This window comes from Gorilla gorilla, chromosome 20 (assembly GCF_029281585.2).
Source record: "Gorilla gorilla gorilla isolate KB3781 chromosome 20, NHGRI_mGorGor1-v2.1_pri, whole genome shotgun sequence".
NCBI classification, from domain to species: domain Eukaryota; kingdom Metazoa; phylum Chordata; class Mammalia; order Primates; family Hominidae; genus Gorilla; species Gorilla gorilla.
The window spans coordinates 26,541,967-26,562,308 of record NC_073244.2 but is presented as its reverse complement, the minus strand read 5'-3'; the positions used below and the strand labels follow the sequence as shown (position 1 = coordinate 26,562,308).

At 38.9% G+C, this 20,342-nt stretch overlaps 1 pseudogene; it reads left to right on the top strand.

Moving 5' to 3' along the window:
- Positions 1-1,310: 1,310 nt before the first annotated feature.
- On the top strand, positions 1,311-17,030 carry LOC115930175 (zinc finger protein 506-like; annotated as a pseudogene).
- The last annotated feature ends 3,312 nt before the right edge of the window (positions 17,031-20,342 follow it).

The following is a 20,342-nucleotide window of genomic DNA, read 5'->3' as shown; positions in this document are numbered from 1 at the left end:
TTTCTTTTATCCAAGAGCTAGCAAATAAGGACAAATGATCCAGGTTCTGGAGTTCCACCAAGGCAGTTCCATTTTCTATTTAGAATCAGCCTGAGTCTCTCCAGAGTGGCTTATCATTGGACTATCAGCCCAGGGTCACTGGGAATTCCCTCAAAATCACCTAGGTGTCTTTGAGGCGTTTGAGGATGTACAACGCAGAATTGTGTCAGGCTGACAAGAGTGTTTAATTCTGCTTCTGTCTCAGTGTATGAGAAATGAGTCATCTGTGTTTGTTCATCCCCTCATACAAGAGGTGTCTTTGGTTGGTACCCAGATGAGAGTTTCTCCAGTTTCCTGGTACTTGGATAATAAACAAGGAGATCTGGAGACTGAAATAGATAAACTAGTTGCTTCAATTTCATATGGCCATTAAAAAAATACATGAAGCGTCATAGTTTCTACAATCCAGAAACTTTTAGTCTACACTAGCAACTGGATAAATAATTGAATTATGCATCATATGGTTGGTACAATAAATAGATGTGTCCAACACCTTGGGCTTTATTTAGGCCACTTTCTTTATATTTTTGTGACTTCTGATTCTACATCTGAAGTCACATTTAGGAACAGAAGAATTGTTATTATAATTTCTTTTTTTTTTTTAAACGGAGTCTCTGTCACCCAGACTGGAGTGCAGTGGTGTGATCTCGGCTCACTGAAACCTCTGCTGCCCTGGTTCAAGTGATTATCCTGCTTCAGCTTCCTGAGTAGCTGGGATTACAGGTGAGGTGCCATCCACTGTGCCCAGCTAATTTTTGTATTTTTAGTAGAGATGGTGTTTCACCAAGTTGGTCAGGCTTGTCTCAAACTACTGAACTCGTGATCTGCTGGCCTCAGCCTCCCAAAGTGCTGGGAATACATGTGTAAGCCACCATACCCGGCTGTAAAATTTGTATTTCCTTTACCTTGCTAAGTGTACATAATTATTTTCTAATAAAATTTCCCTAAAAATGCCAGGTATGGTGGCTCATGCCTGGAATCCCAACAGTTTGGTGGGGGGCCTGGACAGGTGGATCATGAGGTCAGGAGCTTGAGACCAGACTAGCCAATATGGTGAAATGCCATCTCTACTAATAATACAAAACTTAGCCAGGTGTGGTGGCACACCAGCCTGGGCAACAAGAGCAAAACACCATCTCAAAATAAATAAATTAATTAATTAATTTAGAAATCAGACTTTATTAAAGATCTTCTGGAAAAAAGAAACCTGCAAAACAAGGTCTTCAACTTACTGTACGTATTAAAATTTGAGAGGTGCCTTCTAACACAACATGTCTTTTCCATCTGAAAAATATTTACAACTCATTCCATATGAAGAAAATATAGCACTGAAAAATATACACGTTCGTGAGGCTGGGTGCAGTGGCTCATGCCTGTAATCCCAGCACTTTGGGAGGCTGAGGCAGGTGGATCATTGCCAAGACCAGCTCGGTCGGGGAGACCCTAACCCAGTGGTGCTAGAGGAATTAAATACACACACACAGAAATATAGAGGTATAGAGTGGGAAATCAGGGTTCTAACAGCCTTCAGAGCTGAGAGCCTGGAGCAGAGGTTTACCCATATATTTATTAACAGCCAGCCAGTGATAAGCATTGTTTCTATAGATTATAGATTAACTAAAAGTATTCCTTATGGGAAATAAAGGGACGGGCTGAAGTAAAGGAATGAGTCTGGCTAGTTATCTGCAGCAGGAGCATGTCCTTAAGGCAGAGATCACTCATGTTATTGTTTGTGGTTTAAGAACGCCTTTACACGGTTTTCTGCCCTGGGTGGACCAGGTGCCCTCATTCCAGTAAACCCACAACCTTCCAGCGTGGGCATCATGGCCATCACAAACATGTCACAGTGCTGCAGAGATTTTGTTTATGGCCAGTTTATGGCCAGATTTTGGGGATCCTGTTCCCAACAGATCATGATGTCAGGAGTTCAAGACAAGCCTGGCTAACATAGTGAAACCCCGTCTCTACTATAAATACAAAAATTAGCCAGTCATGGTGGCAGATGCCTGTAATCCTAGCTACTAGGGAGGCTGAGGCAGAAGAATCTCTTGCACCTGGGGGAGGTGGAGGTTGCAGTGAGCCAAGATCGAGCCAGTGCACTCCAGCCTGAGCAACAGAGTGAGACCCCATCCCCCTCCAAAAAAAAAAATATATATGTATATACACATGTTCTGATCACACCCTTAATTTTATACTTATTATCTAGAAAAATATCATTATAAGAACTGATGTTGTGGATCTTATGCTGCTCTTTTTTCTCAGTTAGAGAATACATTAGAGAATATTTCTGTGTTGAAAATTATTTTATTGGATAATTTTAGTCAGTCCCATAAGTCAGAGCCAGTTCTCTTTACTTTGTCATTACACCTTAAGTCAAATTAAAAATTCCGCCCACGGCCACATGGTAAAAATGTATGTGTGTGTGTGTGTGTGTGTGTGTGTGTGTGTGTGTGTGTGTGTTTCAGGGACCATTGCAATTTAGAGACGTGGCCATAGAATTCTCTCTGGAGGAGTGGCATTGCCTGGACACTGCACAGCGGAATTTATATAGGGATGTGATGTTAGAGAACTACAGTAACCTGATCTTCCTTGGTGAGGATAACTTGAGTACATAATTCATAATATACCCTAAAGGTTTTATTTCTCTTTTTTGTAGAATGTGTTTTAGTCATTTATTCTTTGCATAAAAGAGTTTCAGATCCCCTTTTCCCAGAAAATCTTCAAAATTTGTTCATTTAGATAAGAATTTCAAGATGTTTCATCGTAATCCTAACTTTCCACATTCCTGAGTTGAGCTGTATTCTTCACTGTAAATTAGTGGCAATTCCAGAAATTTAGTGGCATAAAATATTGATTGTTGCCGCACCTGAAAATCTAATTGCCACCACCAATTTTTGATTCAGGAGTACCAGATAATAAAATTAAGAAACCTACAAATTGAAAGTATTTTCTCGATATTTAGAAATTTCTGTTATAACTTAGTATTTTTCTATTAATTTACTAGACTATTTTATCACATCCTCTCTGCTGAGCACATTACTAGCTTGTAATTAGAGAATGCGAGCAAGATTTATGTTTCTTATTTTTAATAAAACAGGTATTGTTGTCTCTAAGCAAGACCTGATCACCTGTCTGGAGCAAGGAAAAAAAAACCTTTGACTATGAAGAGATGTGAGATGATTGCCAAACACCCAGGTAGGTGTCAGTGAAAATGAATACAACAGATGACACAGATAAGAGGTCCCAAGATCAAAGAGAAAGCCAGTCTTAAATGTGATTTGGGAAGCTGTGTTCCAAAGAAAATAGTTCCTGGGATGCTGATATATATACATATATATATAAATATTTTACTCTCACAAATGGGTGTCTTCTGTCTTATGCTTTTAAATTCTCTAAGGATTCTACATTTTGTTCGGTGAGCTTCCTTCAAGTTCACAGTGAGAGCCAAAGTCATCTTCATGGGGTATAAGAGACTGCACAATCTGACTGCTTTTCCATTATTTTGGAGACACACAAATATCTGTATAATTTTGAGAAACTGAAACTATGTTTTAAGTTATCTTTTTGCATCAGGTCTGAAATGTGCGAGAGTAGTAGTTTCTGTTGCATTTTTTTGTTCATTTTTCTGCATAGTCCATTCTGTTTTTATTACTATATAGCCTTGAAATATAGTTTGAAATTATAAGTATGATATCCTGCTTTTTTCTTTTTCCTCATGATTGCTTTGGCTATTCAAAGTTTATTTTACTTTCATGTAAATTTTAGGATTGTAATTTCCATTACTGTGAAAAAAACTACCACAGCAATTTTGATAGAAAATATATTGAATCTGTAGATTACTTTGGATAATATGACACTGCAATAATATTTATTCTTTCAAGCCATAGACAAAATATTTTAAAATTGATTTGGATCTTCTCTAATTTTTTCATTTTTTTATTGTAAAGATTTTTTACCTCCTTGGTTAATTTTTTCCTCAGAAATTTATTAATTAATGCTATAGTAAATAAGATTTTTTTCTTCCTTTATTTTATCAGAGAGTTTAAGTGGATGAAACCATACATATATTTGTATGTTAATTTTACACTGTGCTAATTTACTGAGTGTATTTTTTAGCTTAGATAGGTTTCAATGTACTGTTTATGTTTTTTTAAATATAAGATTGTATGATCCACAAACAGCAGCTTTTTTCTTATTTTTCAATTTCAATGGTTTCTTTTATTTCTTTGACTAATTCTTCTGCCACATACTTCCAGTGCTACATTAAAATAGAAGCATCAACAACAATGGACACAATATAGTTTTGTATTGGTGTCTGAATTTGATGGAGTAAACACTTCTTCATATTTTCATAAACTGATTTTAGATTGTAAACGTTTCCTTTTATTGGGCCCTTAGGGTGATGAGATGCCCTCTGAATTTGTAGTGAAGAAGGGTTGTAGCTTGGTCAGAAGGCTGCTGGGTTTGCACCAGGGTCCACCTTTAGTTGGCTTAGTAAGGGACTTGGGTAGTTGTAATTCCCATTTTATTTTTGGACAGACAGAATATCCTTCAGGACTTTGCTCCATAGGGCAGACATTGGGGCAGGTTTTTGCAGTTGGTTCTGCATATAGTGGGCCTTACATCAGGATGTGGATGAATGTGGCTTTCACTGAGTACCAGAGAGCATTTCCTCAGGTAACTGTGTGCATTTCTATATAGGCAGAACTGGCCATAAACTGTGGCTCAGGTGACTGAAACTAAGTCATTGAGCCGCTTCAGCAACCAGAGTAAAGGCCAATGTCTGCAGGTCTGCCTATGTGACTGTAAATGGGTGCCTTCCTCCAGGTCTCTGGAATGCAGGACCTCTCCCAGAGTGTGGCTGGGAGGAGTTTGGGATAGTTGCAGAGTAAGTTCACAATTCTCAGTGGGACCAAGTTGGGTGAACTCTATCCTGGTCTGTAGCCAAGGGCGGGGACCCTGCACTTTCCCACCTGAATGAGGGCCTGCCTTCTGAAGAGAACACTTCTCAATCTTAAGCTTTAACAGCATTTCACAACTCCCTCCATGGATCTCAAATCTCTCTTACAGGCACGTATTTTGGAGATGGAGTCTTGCTTCATAACCCAGGTTGGTCTCGAAACCCTGGCCTGAAGCAGTTTTCCAACCTTAGTATACCATGTAGCTGTCATTACAGGTGTGAGCCATAATGCCTGGTTTTCTCATAAAGGCATTTTTGTCAGGGATGGCTGGCATTTTTTTGCTGTAAGGGGATATGAATGTAGGGGACTTTTAATCTTTTCATCTTACTGATGTCACTCTCCCTATACATTTTTACTTTCTGTTTTCTATTTCAAATTTGTCTGTAATTTTAGATTCAGATATTTAAGACAATATGCTAGAATTTGCATGGTATGCCAGAAGTAAATGAGATAATTTGTAGGCACTCCATATTTACTAAAATAGTTCCTTAAAAATTTAAGTTTGCTGCAGGCAATAAGGAATTATAAGATTTTTATCTACTTTCTTCAGCCTATAACTAAATATTAACATAGTTTATTTCCTAATATATGTTTTACACATCAGAGGGTCTAACCCTATTCTGCAAAATATATATCTATATATATATATTTTTTTTTCTATGTTTAACAATGTAGGTCGGGTGCGGTGGCTCATGCCAATAATCCCAGCACTTTGGGAGGCCGAGGCGGGTGGATCACAAGGTCAGGGGTTCGAGACCAGCCTGACCAACATGGTGAAACCCTATCTCTACTAAAAATACAAAAAAATTAGCTGGGCATGGTGGCAGGTGCCTGTAATCCCAGCTACTCAAAAGGGTGAGGCACAAGAATCGTTTGAACCCGGGAGGCGGAGGTTGCAGTGAGCCGAGATCGCGCCACTGCACTCCAGCCTGGGCAACAGAGCAAGACTCTGTCTCAAAAAAAAAAAAAAAAAAGTAAGGCTATTCTTTGCTTCTAAAGTTAGATTTCAGCAGTTTCATCTTGTGTAAGAATAACGTATATTTAAAACATAAAAAGTAACTCTAGTTTTTTAAATGCTTTTTTATTAAAAGTTTCTCATTATAATCTTCTATTTATAACTATACTGCATATTCTCTCAAATTTTATTGCCACACAGTGCATGCCAATGATTCAAAATACCTGCATTTAATAAGTACAAAGTAACAGCTAAATACTGCAGTCACTGAGACAAAATTTTTTTTTTTATTTTTTTTTATTTTTTATTGATCATTCTTGGGTGTTTCTCGCAGAGGGGGATTTGGCAGGGTTACAGGACAATAGTGGAGGGAAGGTCAGCAGATAAACAAGTGAACAAAGTTCTCTGGTTTTCCTAGGCAGAGGACCCTGCGGCCTTCAGCAGTGTTTGTGTCCCTGGGTACTTGAGATTAGGGAGTGGTGATGGCTCTTAACGAGCATGCTGCCTTCAAGCATCTGTTTAACAAAGCACATCTTGCACCGCCCTTAATCCATTCAACCCTGAGTGGACACAGCACATGTTTCAGAGAGCACAGGGTTGGGGGTAGGGTCACAGATCAACAGGATCCCAAGGCAGAAGAATTTTTCTTAGTACAGAACAAAATGAAAAGTCTCCCATGTCTACCTCTTTCTACACAGACACGGCAACCATCTGACTTCTCAATCTTTTCCCCACCTTTCCCCCCTTTCCATTCCACAAAACCGCCATTGTCATCATGGCCCGTTCTCAATGAGCTGTTGGGTACACCTCCCAGACGGGGTGGTGGCCGGGCAGAGGGGCTCCTCACTTCCCAGTAGGGGCGGCCGGGCAGAGGCGCCCCTCACCTCCGGGATGGGGCGGCTGGCCAGGTGGGGGGCTGAACCCCCACCTCCCTCCCGGACGGGGCAGCTGGCCGGTGGGGGGCTGACCCCCCCACCTCCCTCCCGGACGGGGCGGCTGGCCAGGCGGGGGGCTGACCCCCCACCTCCCTCCCGGACAGGGCGGCAGGCTGGGCGGTGGGCTGACGCTCCTCACTTCCCAGACGGGGCGGCGACCGGGCAGAGGCTGCAATCTCGGCACTTTGGGAGGCCAAGGCAGGCGGCTGGGAGGTGGTTGTAGCGGGCCGAGATCACGCCACTGCACTCCAGCCTGGGCACCATTGAGCACCGAGTGAACGAGACTCCATCTGCAATCCCGGCACCTCCAGAGGCCGAGGCTGGCCGATCACTCGCGGTTAGGAGCTGGAGACCAGCCCGGCCGACACAGCGAAACCCCGTCTCCACCAAAAAAATAGGAAAACCAGTCAGGCGTGGCGGCGCGCGCCTGCAATCGCAGGCACTCGGCAGGCTGAGGCAGGAGAATCAGGCAGGGCGGTTGTAGTGAGCTGAGATGGCAGCAGTACCGTCCAGCTTCGGTTCGGCATCAGAGGGAGACCGTGGAAAGAGCGGGAGAGGGAGACCGTGGGGAGAGGGAGAGGGAGAGGGAGAGGACAAATTTTTTTTAATTATTTTTTTGAGATGGAGTGACACCCTGTCACCCAGGCTGGAGTGCAGTAGTGCAATCTTGGCTCACCGCAACCTCCACCTCCTGGATTCAAGCAGTTCTTATGCCTCAGCCTCCCAAGCAGCTGGAATTACAGGCATACGTCATCACGCCCAGCTAGTTTTTATATTTTTATATGAGATAGGGTTTCACCACATTGGCCAGGCTGTTCTGAAACTCCTGACCATAGGTGATCCACCCGCCTCGGCCTCCCATAGTGCTGAGATTACAGGTGTGAGCCACTGCACCCAGCCTGACAATTTTTTTTTAATGATACATCAATGTTGCCTACCAGGTTTTATGAGAGTAAACATTTCTCTTATTATTGTTTTGAAGTTTCATATTAGTGTGTTTTTTCAGTGTAGGTTTTTTTTTTTTTTTGGAGATGGAATCTCACTCTGTCACCCAAGCTGGAGTGCAGTGGTGCAATCTCAGCTCACTGCAACCTCTGCCTCCTGGGTTCAAGCGATTCTTCTGCCACAGCCTCCCAAGTCCCTGGGACTACAGGCACGTGCCACAATGCCTGGCTGATTTTTGTGTTTTTAGTTGAGATGGGGGTTTCACCATATTGGCCAGGCTTGTCTCGAACTCCTGACCTCATGATCTGCCTGCCTCAGCCTCTCAAAGTGCTGGGATTACAGGCATGAGCCAACGCGCCAGGCCTCATTTGTATTTCAATAGGGTCTCATTCAGTCAACCAGGCTGATTTGCAGGGCTCACTGCTGCCAGAACCTCCCAAAGTCAGATGATCCTCTCATTTCAGCCTCTCAAGTAGCTGATTTACAAGTATTTGCCATTACACCCAGCTAGCTTTTTTGTATTTTTTTGTAGAGACAGAGTTTTCCCATGTTGCCCAAGCTGGTGGTGAACTCCTCAGTTCAAGTGATCAGCCCATCTCGGCCTTCCAAAGTCCTAAGACTACATTTCATTTTATTAAGTAGTTTAATTAGTTTATATTTAAAATAATTTATTATGGAAATGAAGTTATTATTACCAGTTATATTGTTATTGTTTTATGTGTTTCTAGTAGTTATATTCTTCTCATTTTCTGTTTTACTTTATTTCTTTTTTTTTTTTTTGAGACGGAGTCTTGCTCTGTCACCAGGCTGGAGTGCAGTGGCGTCATCTCGGCTCACTGCAATCTCTGCCTCCCGGGTTCAAGTGATTCTTCTGCCTCAGCCTCCGGAGTAGCTAGGACTACAGGCATGTGCCACTAAGCCCAGCTAATTTTTGTATTTTTAGTAGAGACAGGGTTTCACCATGTTAGCCAGGATGGTCTCCATCTCTTGACCTTGTGATCCACCCACCTCAGCCTCCCAAAGTGCTGGGATAACAGGTGTGAGCCACCACACCCAGCCTGTTTTACTTTCTTAATTTTTATTTAATTTTCTATTGGCATGCTTTGATTGTATTTTATTTTGCATACCTTCTATAAATATTATCTTTGTAATTATCTTGAAAACTGAAGATTACACACACCTTTTTTTTTTTTTTTGAGGTGGAGTTTTCCTCTTGTTGCCCAGGCTGGAGTGCAGTGGCGTGATCTCAGCTCACCGCAACCTCTGCCTCCCAGATTCAAGTGATTCTCCTGCCTCAGCCTTCCGAGTAGCTATGATTACAAGGCATGCGCCACCATGCCCGGCTAATTTTGTATTTTTAGTAGAGATGGGGTTTCTCCATGTTGGTCAGGCTGGTCTCGAACTCCCTACCTCAGGTGATCCACCCGCCTCGGCCTCCCAAAGTGCTGGGATTACAGGCATGAGCCACTGTGCCCGGCCGATTACATACATCTTAAAGTCAAAACAATATATTTTAATCTCATAACAACTTCAATTGAATACAAAAACTATGCCTCTATATCTCCCAATGTGTTATTAATATTGAAATTATTATTATTATCATTATTATTGTTGGAGACACAGTTTCCCTCTGTTGCCCAGGCTGGAGTGCAGTGGTGCCATTTAGGCTCACTGCAACCTCCACCGCCCTGGGTCAAGGAATTCTCTGCCTCAGCCTCCTGAGTAGCTGAGATTATAAGCGCCTGCCACCATGCCCAGCTAGTTTTTTTTTTGTTTTTAGTAGAGATGGGGTTTCACCATCATGGCCAGGCTGGTCTTGAACACCTCACCTTGTTTATATGTGTATCTATTAACAGATTTATGCGGATTTACTTTTTTTATATATTTTATGAAATAACTTTAAAGGCTTTATGTACCATCATTTTGTTTTTTGCTTTGTTTTGTTTTGTTTCAGACTGAGTCTCACTCCATTTCCCAGGCTGCAGTGTAGTGGTGTGGTCTTGGCTCACTGCAATCTCTGCCTCCTGGGTTCAAGCAATTCTTCTGCCTCAGCCTCCCGAGTACCTGGGATTACAGGTGTCTGTCACCACGCCAGGCTAATTTTTTGTATTTTTAGTATAGATGGGGTTTCACCATGTTGGCCAGGCTGGTCTGGAACTCCTGACCTCAATTGATCTGCCCACCTCAGCCTTCCAAAGTGCTGGGATTACAGGCGTGAACCACTATGCCCAGCCTGTACCATCATTTTGATAGTAAAGAATTCTGTATGTGTCCGTATATTTACATTTAATGTATAGCTTTATATTTATTTAAGTTTCTATGATGCTGTCCAGCATCATTTTATGTTTCAACAAAATGGACATATTTTAACATTTCTGTGTTTTTATATGTAGAATTGCATTATTTTGCTCAGGCTGATCTTGAATTTCTGGTCTCCTGTGATGTGACTGCTTTGGCCTCCTAAAGATGTACGATTACAGTCATGAACCACTCTGCCAGAGCCTCGTGTAGTATCTTTTTTTTACTTTTTTTTTTTTTTGGAATGGAATCTTTCTCTTGTAGCCCAGGTTGGACTGCAGTGGCATGATCTCGACTCACTGCCACCTTTGTCTCCCAGGCTCAAGCGATTCTCTTGCCTCAGCCTCCCTCCCGAGTAGCTGGGTTTACAGGTGTGTGTCTCCATGCCCTGCTAATTTTTTTCTTGTAGTTTTAGTAGAGATGCGGTTTCACCATGTTGGCCATGCTGATCTTGAACTCCTGACCTCAGGTGATCTACCTGCCTTGGCCTCTCAAACTGCTGGGATTACAGGATTGAGCCACTGCGCCCGTTCTTTTTTTTTTTTTTTTTTTTTTTTGAGATTGAGTCTCGCTCTGTCACCCAGGCTGGAGTGCAATGGCATGATTTTGGCTCACTGCAACCCCCACCTCCTGGGTTCAAGCGATTCTCCTGCCTCAGCCTCCCGAGTAGCTGGGACTACAGGTGTGCACCACCACACCTGGGTAATTTTTGCATTTGTAGTAGAAATGGGGTTTCACCATGTTGGTCAGGCTGATCTCAAACTCCTGACCTCAGGCAACCCACCCACCTTGGCCTCCCAAAGTGCTAGGATTACAGGCATGAGCCAGTGCACCCAGCCCCATGTATTATATTTTGTGGTACAGTGCTAGTGGTGATGAATACTCTCACCTTCTATTTTGGAAAGTCTTTATTATCTTCTTTTTGAAGTAAAGCAATTTTGAATTATTACTGGTCAGATTTTTTGTTGTTGTTACATCAAAATTTGGGAAGTTCTCACCTTTTTTTTATCTTCATGTAACCTCTGTATTACTTTTTCCCTATATTCTGAGATTTGTTTCATGAATATATTGATCTACTTGATGGTATCCAATAAGTTTTATATTCCATGTTTTAATTTTGTTTTGCAATTTTATATTTTTGTGTTATATATTTTTGGGTATACCACATCACAGCAGTTAATTGTGTTTTGATTTTTTAGTTTATATTATAATTGTATATGACAATATTTAACTCTGTACAATTTAAGACAGTGTAGAGCAAAATTCAATATGAATAAGCCATATGTCTATTGCCAATATAAGCATTTCTATGTTTGTTTGCCTGGATAAATATTATCTTCATATTTTTGTGTCACTTGTATATTTGTTGTGTAGGTTTGTTGTAACAGTTTATTTATTTATTTATTTATTTTTGTTTGGAATGGAGTTTTGCTCTTGTTGCCCAGGCTGGAGTACAATGGCATGATCTCAGCTCACTGCAACCTCCACCTCCTGGGTTCAAGTGATTCTCCTGCCTCAGTCCCCCAAGTAGCTGGGATTACAGGCATGTACCACCACGCCCAGCTAATTCTGTATTTTTAGTAGAGATGTGGTTTTACCATGTTGGTCAGGCTGGTCTCCAACTGCTGACCTCAGGTGATCTGCCTGCCTCAGCCTCCCAATGTGCTGTGATTATAGGCATGAGCCACCATGCCTGGCCTGTAACAGTGTTTTAATCCTGTCTAGGTGAGTAGTCATAAAAACTCTCCTAATTTCAACATCTATTTATTTATGAATTTATATTACTTTTGTGTGGGAGAAACATATAAAGAAATGTGCTATGGGTCAAAAACACATAACAAAATTTACAATAAAATATTTCTAGACTGGGTGTGGTGGCTCATGTCTGTAATCCCAGAGCTTTGGGAGGTGAGGTGGGCGGATCACGAGGTGAAGAGATTGAGACCATCCTGGCCAACATGGTGAAACCCCATCTCTACTAAAATGCAAAAAAATAGCTGAACATTGTGGCATTTGCCTATAATCTCAGCTACTCAGGAGGGTGAGGCAGTGGAATTGCTTGAACCTGGGAGGTGGAGGTTGCAGTGAGCCAAAGTTGTGCCACTGCACTCCAGCCTGGGAGACAGAGTGAGACTCCATCTCCAAAGAAAAAAAAAATGTGTATGTATACTTCTAAATATTCAGTTTGGTCATATTAATTATGTTGACATGGTTATGCAACATATCAGTAGAATATTTTTATCTTGCAAAGCTAAATCTCAATGCTCATTAAACACCAACCAATTCTTCTCATTTTCTGGCACTTTTCAAACACCACTTTGTTTTCTGTTTCTAAGAATATAACTTCTTTGTATATCTCATACAATCTCTGTCTTTTTGTGGCTGGCTCATTTTATTTTGCATGAGCAAATATTTCTCATCAATATTCTCTTAATAGTTGTTAGAATATTTTCTGCTTTTTGAAATCTGAGTGATATTCCAGTATTTTTATATCTACTGAATGATTTGGTGACAGAAATTTGCATTGCTTTTACCTACTGGATTTCAGTAACAATGCTACAATAGTTATGTGAAAGTTAATATAATATATGAGTTGCATTCTGTTTTATTAGTCTACCTTTTCACCTTTATACTCATACCAAATTGTTTTAATTCTGTACCTTTTTGACGTGTTTGAAATCAGAAATGGTAATGCCTCCAACATTGTTCCTTTTTTTGAAGATTGTTGGTGCTTTATTGTCTCTTTAAATTCCATATACTTTTGGATTTGCTGTTTTTATTTCTTCAAAAATACAATGAGACACTTGAAAAAGATTGCATTAAATCTGTAGATTAAATTGAGCAGTATGGACATCTTCACAACATTAATTATTTCTTTTTTAATTGTTTGGTTTTGAGATGGAGTTAAATTTACCTGCCTCAGCCTCCCAAAGTGCTAGGATTACAGGCGTAGTCACCGCACCCAGACCAGTTTTTTGAACAAGTGCATGCTCAAGAGTGTGTTGGATCGTTTCTATATATTTGTAAATTTTTTTTTTTTTTTTTTTTTTTTTGAGACGGAGTCTAGCTCTGTCGCCCAGGCTGGAGTGCAGTGGCGCGATCTTGGCTCACTGCAAGCTCCGCTCCCGGGTTCACGCCATTCTCCTGCCTCAGCCTCCCGAGTAGCTGGGACTACAGGCGCCCACCACCACGCCCGGCTAATTTTTTGTATTTTTAGTTGAGGTGGGGTTTCACTGTGTTAGCCAGGATGGTCTGGATCATCCTGACCTCATGATCCGCCCGCCTCTGCCTCCCAAAGTGCTGGGATTACAGGCATGCGCCACCGCGCCCGGCCAATATATTTGTAAATTTATCAATTATTTATATTATTGTTTTATATTCTAATTCCCTTTCTGTCATAGAAAGTAATCTGTACAATTTCAGTTTCAAAAAATGTGTTAAAACTTTGTTTTTGGCCTAACAGGTGATCCATAAAGAAGAATGTTGTATGAGCTACTGAGAAGGCTGTGTATCCTGATGTTGTTGAGGAGTGTTCTCTATACCTTCATTAGAAATAATTGTTTTTTACTGCCTTCTAGTCCTCTGTTCCCTTACTAATATTCTGTCTTCTTTTATTATTATTATTACAGAAAGTGGGGTATTGAAATATCCTACTATAATTATGTTGTTCTCTCTATGTTTATTCAATTTTGCAAGTATTTGCTTTATATATTTGAAACCCTAATTTGAGACACACACGCACAAATACACACATGTATGAACAAATTTGTCATAGGTTCCCAGTGAATGAATCTACATATTGTTTAATGTCCTTCTTTGTGTTTTTGAAGTTTTTACTTAAAGTAGATTTTATAAAATATGACAGTTTTTGACTTAAGATGTAGCTTGTGTAATATTATTTTGACCTCTTCTGCTCTCATTTTGTTAACATTTAAATGAAATTTCTACTTTTGTCTTGCAACTTTCAGTCTTTTCTCGTCATTAGATCTCAACTGACTCTTTTAAAAAGACAAGTTAAATTTTGATTTTTAAAATTTTTTAACAAACCTTTTTATTGAAAGTATGTCTCTTGATTGGAAAGATAATTATATATATATTTAAATAGTTTTCTGAAAGAGAAAAACATTGTTATTTTATTAATTGTTGTATTTGATTGTTGTATTTTTGTGTCTCATTTTCTCTTTTTTATGTTTTTTTGATTTTTGTATTGACAGGCTTTCAGTTTTTTTCTTATTTTCTTTTGTGTATCTATACGGGTATTTTCTTAATAGTACCTTGGGGAATTACCTAAAACCTTTAAAAGATCCGACAATATATTTTAATGTGGTTAAAAAGTTAACTTCAGCTGCATACAAAAATTCATCATTATGACATCTGCCTTCAATTTTGTAATTTATTTTACTAATTATATTTTTATGTTGTATATTCATTAACAGATATTTATAATTTCTATACTTTTATCTTTTAAAGTTTAGAGAATAATTAAATATGTTTTCTGTGCCAATATGATAATGTTAAGTAAGAAGTTCCATTTTTATGTATGTGTGTATCTTTCCCAGAAAGTTATGTATTTTCATATGATTATGTATTGTTTTCTTGCATTATGTTATTTTCTGTGGAAGAAACTCCTTTCAGCATCCTTGACATGTAGGGCATATGCAGTGCCAATATACTTTCTCAGGATTTGATTATTGTGGAAGGACTTCTTTTTATTTGGTAGTACAATTTTTCTTATTGTATATTCCCACTTGACAGCTTCTTTTAAAAAAATTATAACAATATCACAGTTTCCTTCTGATCTGCACAAATTTTTTGATAAATTCCCTGGTTATCTCATGAGACTATGCTTATAAATGACTATCATCTTTATCTTGCAGCTCCCAATATTCTGTTCTTATCTGTGATTTTTAATATTTTGCTTATATATGTGTTTGTTATAAATATATGTTTGAGTGTAGCCTACTTTGTTCAGCTTCTTCATATTTACCTCATTTTTTCTTTTAAGAAAATTTTCAGTTATTTTTTACATCCACAATTTTTGTTTCCTGCTATTTTAATATTTTTTGTTGTTATCCTCATTTTTCTGATCTTCAGTAGTTGTCTGTGTTCCTATTTCACTTCCTAAATATTATTCAATTTATTTTATAATTTTTTTGATGGGGCCATGTTGCCTAATATTTTGTATACACTGTAGTCATTGATTGAGATTTGACATTAACAAAAAGCTACCTGTTAAAATCTTTATAATATAGCTCTGTCCTGACATAGTATGAAATCAATTGTCATGGCTAGAGATTCTGGGAATTTCTCAAACCTGTTTTTAGTATGTGTCTTATCTAAAATTCTATGTTTATTGTTTAGTTAAATCGGCTTATTCATATTTCTTCTTAATAATCAGTAATCACTTGCTACACCCATTTCCTGTTTGGGGTACTGCAGTTTCTCTGCTTTCTTAATACTTACCTTTAGACTCAGCAGACTCAAACTGTCATTCCAACATATATCACCATTTCTCTCAGCATTTTATGTCATGGGAGACATTAACCAGTGTCTAAAAAAGCCTCTAGAAGCCAGAAATAAAGATGTATGTGCCAATATTTTTCTTGTTTTTTAAAAAAGAAACCAGGAGTTGGCAATTTACATTTGTGTGTGTGTGAGAGACAGAGTCTCACTCTGTTACATAGGCTAGAGTACAGTGGCGTGATCTTGGCTAACAACAATCTCTACCTCCACAGTTTAAGCAATTCTCCTGCCTCAGCCTCCCAAGTAGCTGGATTACAGGTACCTGTTACCACACCTGGCTAATTTTTCATATTTTTAGTAGAGACACGGTTTCACCATCTTGGCCAGGCTGGCCTTGAACACTTGACCTCATGATTCACCTGTCTTGACCTCCCATAGTGCTGGGATTACAGGCATGAGCCATTGTTCCCTGCTGGCAATTTACCTTTAAAGGCACAATGTTATACTGGAGAGAAGGAAGAGCTGTGTTGTGTATAAGTAACAGAGTTTTCTTTTTCTTCTACATGGCTCTTTGCATTATACTCACCTGGGACCCTTCACACACTTAACTCATTTATAAATTTTTTACAAATGTATGTTGGTCAGTATGTTTTTGTTACATTTATATGTCCAGGAACAAATTACAGCTTGTGGTATTTTGCTATGTCATCTTTCTTATGTAGTTTGTATAGTTTTATAGGTTAGATTTGTAAAGTATATATTTCTGAGTCTAGTAACTGAAGTAATGTGTTTTTATTGTTTCTTTCAGTTATGTGTTCTCATCTTGCTGAAGACCTTTGGCCAGAGCAGAATATGAAAGATTCTTTCCAAAAAGTGATACCAAGAAGATATGAAAAATGTAGACATGACAATTTACGGTAAAAAAAAAAAAAGGTTGTGAAAGTGTGGATGAGTGTAAGCTACACAAAAGAGTTTATAATGGACTTAAACAATGTTTAACAACTATCCAGAGTGAAATATTTCAATGTGATGAATATGTGAAAGTCTTTCATAAATTTTCAAACACAAACAGACATAAGATAAGATACAATGGAAAAAAAAACTTTCAAAAGTGTAGAATGTGGCAAAGCTTTCAACCAGTCCTCAACCCCTACTACACATAAGAAAATTCACACTGGAGAGAAACCATACAAGTGTGATAAATGTGGCAAAGCCTTTATTTCATCCTCAACCCTTACTAAACATGAGATAATTCATACTGGAGAGAAACCCTACAAATGTGAGGAATGTGGCAGAGCTCTTAACCATTTCTCAAATCTTACTAAACATAAGAGAGCTCATACTGGAGAGAAATCCTTCACAAGTGTGAAGAATGTGGCAAAGCCTTTACTGCATTCTCAACTCTAACTGAACATAAGATAATTCATACTGGAGAGAAACTCAACCCTAAATAAGCATAAGATAATTCATAGTGGAGAGAAACCGTATGAATATGTTGAATGTGGGAAAGCCTTTAACCAGCCCTGGACTCTGACTAAATATGAGAATTTATATGGAACATAAACCCTACAAATATAAAGAATGTGACAAAGCTTTTTAAGGAAGTTCTCAACCCTTATTACACATAATTTATACTGGACAGAAACCCTACAAGTGTGAAGAATGTGGCAAAACCTATAACAAGTTCTCAATTCTTTTTTTTGTTTGTTTGTTTTGTTTTTGTTTTGAGATGAATTTTACTCTTGTCACCCAGACTGGAGTGCAATGGCATGATGTCAGCTCACTGCAACATCTGCCTCCTGGGTTCAAGCCATTATCCTGCCTCAGCCTCCTGATTAGCTGGGATTACAGGTGCCCACCACCACAACTGGTTAATTTTTGTATTTTTAGTAGAGACAGGGTTTCACCATGTTTGCCAGCTGGTCTCAGACTCCTGACCTCAGGTGATCCACCCGCCTAAGCCTCCTAAAGTGCTGGGACTGCAGGCATGAGCCACCATGCCCAGCCACAAGTCCTCAATTCTTAAGAGACATGGTGATAATTTATGCTGAAGAGGAACTCTACAAACCTGAAAGATGTGACAGTCCCTTTACCACCACCTCCAACTTTTCTTTTTTTTTCTTTTTTGAGACAGGGATTACAATCATGAGCCACTCCACCCGGCCAACTTTTCTACACATAAAAATAAAATATATATGTATATATACTAGTGTGAAACAATAGAAATGTATAAAATGTGACAAAGCCTTTATATGGTTGCCACACTTATTGTAGGTAAGATAATTCATACTGGCAAAACTCCTACAAGCGTGAAGAATGTGGCACAACTTTTAATCAGTGCTTTTATACTTTATTTCACAGGAAAGCTATTATCCTTGAGAAAAATTGTACAAATATAAAGAATATGGAAAAGCCATTAATGCCCACTCACGTCTTACTCAACAGAAGAAATTTCATAGTTAATAAAAGCATTAAAAGTGCAATTACTGTCAAAAAATCTTTCAGAAAATATAAGCCTTTAAAGTGAAGAGGTATATTTATTGTGAAGACAAGCATTACAAATATAAAGGGGGTTGTAGTGCCTTACTTGTATCACAGATCTTATTGCACACATTTTGTACTACAGGAAAACCCTGAAGCAGTTGTTTAAGCTTTGTTCAACATTGGAATTTATACTGGAGAAGAGTCATGCAACTATAATGAATTTAAAAACACTTATTTTTCAAAAACTACAGCTTAGGAAACACCAGAGAGTTTATACTAATATATATTTTTGCAGATGCGGTAAATATGAAAAAATATTTAATTCAAAATTGATTCTATGTAAATATCAGAGAATTTACAGTAGAATAAAGCACTGACACTTCAAACATTACACTAAATCAGTGTTGAATATTTACTAATCCAAAACTAAAGCTGTAAGAGAAATTATTTGTACATAACTTTAAAAGGAGATTTTTGATGCATTGTAATTACATTGAAAGTATACTTATTTCCTTGAAAAAAATTTTTTTGAAAAGTGAATAATGATGTAATACAGCTTTCAAATTACTTTATGCTGATATTTTATTCCCATTGTGTGGGAAAAAGAAAGAGAGATCAGATTGTTACTGTGTCTGTGTAGAAAGTAGACATAGGAGACTCCATTTTATTCTGTACTAAGACAAATTCTTCTGCCTTGGGATGCTGTTAATCTATAACCTTACCCCCAAACCCGTGCTCTCTGGAACATGTGCTGTGTCAACTCAGGGTTAAATGGATTAAGGGCGGTGCAAGATGTGCTTTGTTAAAAAGATGCTTGAAGGCAGTAGACTCGTTAAGAGTCATCACCACTCCCTAATCTCAAGTACCCAGGGACACAAACACTGCGGAATGCCGCAGGGACCTCTGCCTAGGAAAGCCAGGTATTGTCCAAGGTTTCTCCCCATGTGATAGTCTGAAATATGGCCTCATGGGAAGCCCAGCCCTACACCCATAAAGGGTCTGTGCTGAGGAGGATTAGTATAAGAGGAAGGCCTCTTTGCAGTTGAGACAAGAGGAAGGCATCTGTCTCCTGCCCATCCCTGGGCAATGGAATGTCTCAGTATAAAACCCGATTGTATGTTCCATCTAATGAGATAGGGGAAAACAGCCTTAGGGCTGGAGGTGGGACAAGCGGGCAACAATACAGTTCTGTAAGGCATTGAGATGTTTATGTGTATGCATATCTAAAGCACAGCACTTAATTCTTTACCTTGTCTATGATGCAGAGACCTTTGTTCACGTGTTTATCTGCTGACCTTCTCTCCACTATTATCCTATGACCCTGCCACATCCCCCTCTCTGAGAAACACCCAAGAATGATCAATAAATACCAAGGGAACTCAGAGGCTGGTGGGATCCTCCATATGCTGAACGCTGGTCCCCTGGGTCCCCTTATTTCTTTCTCTATACTTTGTCTCTGTGTCTTTTTCTTTTCCAAGTCTTTCGTTCCACCTAAGGAGAAACACCCACAGGTGTGAAGGGGCAACCCACCCCTTCACCATTGTATTCATACGCGAAAGCATGTGATCAATTGTTGCTGCATCAGAGATACTAGAGATTGTTTTTTATTAGTTGGGCATGATTTTTGACCTTTTCTATAAAATAGTAAGGACATTAAAATGTAAGATGCATGATGAAAATATAAGTGGAGAGGCTCTTTGTAGTTAACTTATATTAAGTAATGTATAAGGTGGGGGTTCATGTTCTCATTCGTATAATCTTAGCCTATTACTTAATGTTGATGCTTTACTTTGTCTTTTGGATGACCTAGCCTACATTAACATGTATGCAGAACATTTAAAACTTTTTTTCAAAAATCATAATGAACTACTTTATTAATGAACAAATAAAGATAAAAAATAAGGTGGGGTTCAGATTAATACTTTTCTACATTATAGTGAGAAAAATTATTACTTATAGCTAAAAGGATTAAAATAAATAAGTATATTATTTTACTAATTGTACTTTTATGTAATATCAATTCTCCTACCTCAGCCTCCTGAGTGGCTGGGACTACAGGCATGCGCCATCACGCTCGGCTAATTTTTGTATTTTTAGTAGAGTCGGGGTTTCACCATGTTGGCCAGAATGGTCTTGTTCTCTTGATCCGCCCGCTTCAGCCTCCCAAAGTGCTGGGATAACAGGCGTGAGCCACTGCACCTGGCCAAACCTATACACTTTTAGTTTTAATATACTTAGAGTTAAATATACATATATTACTCT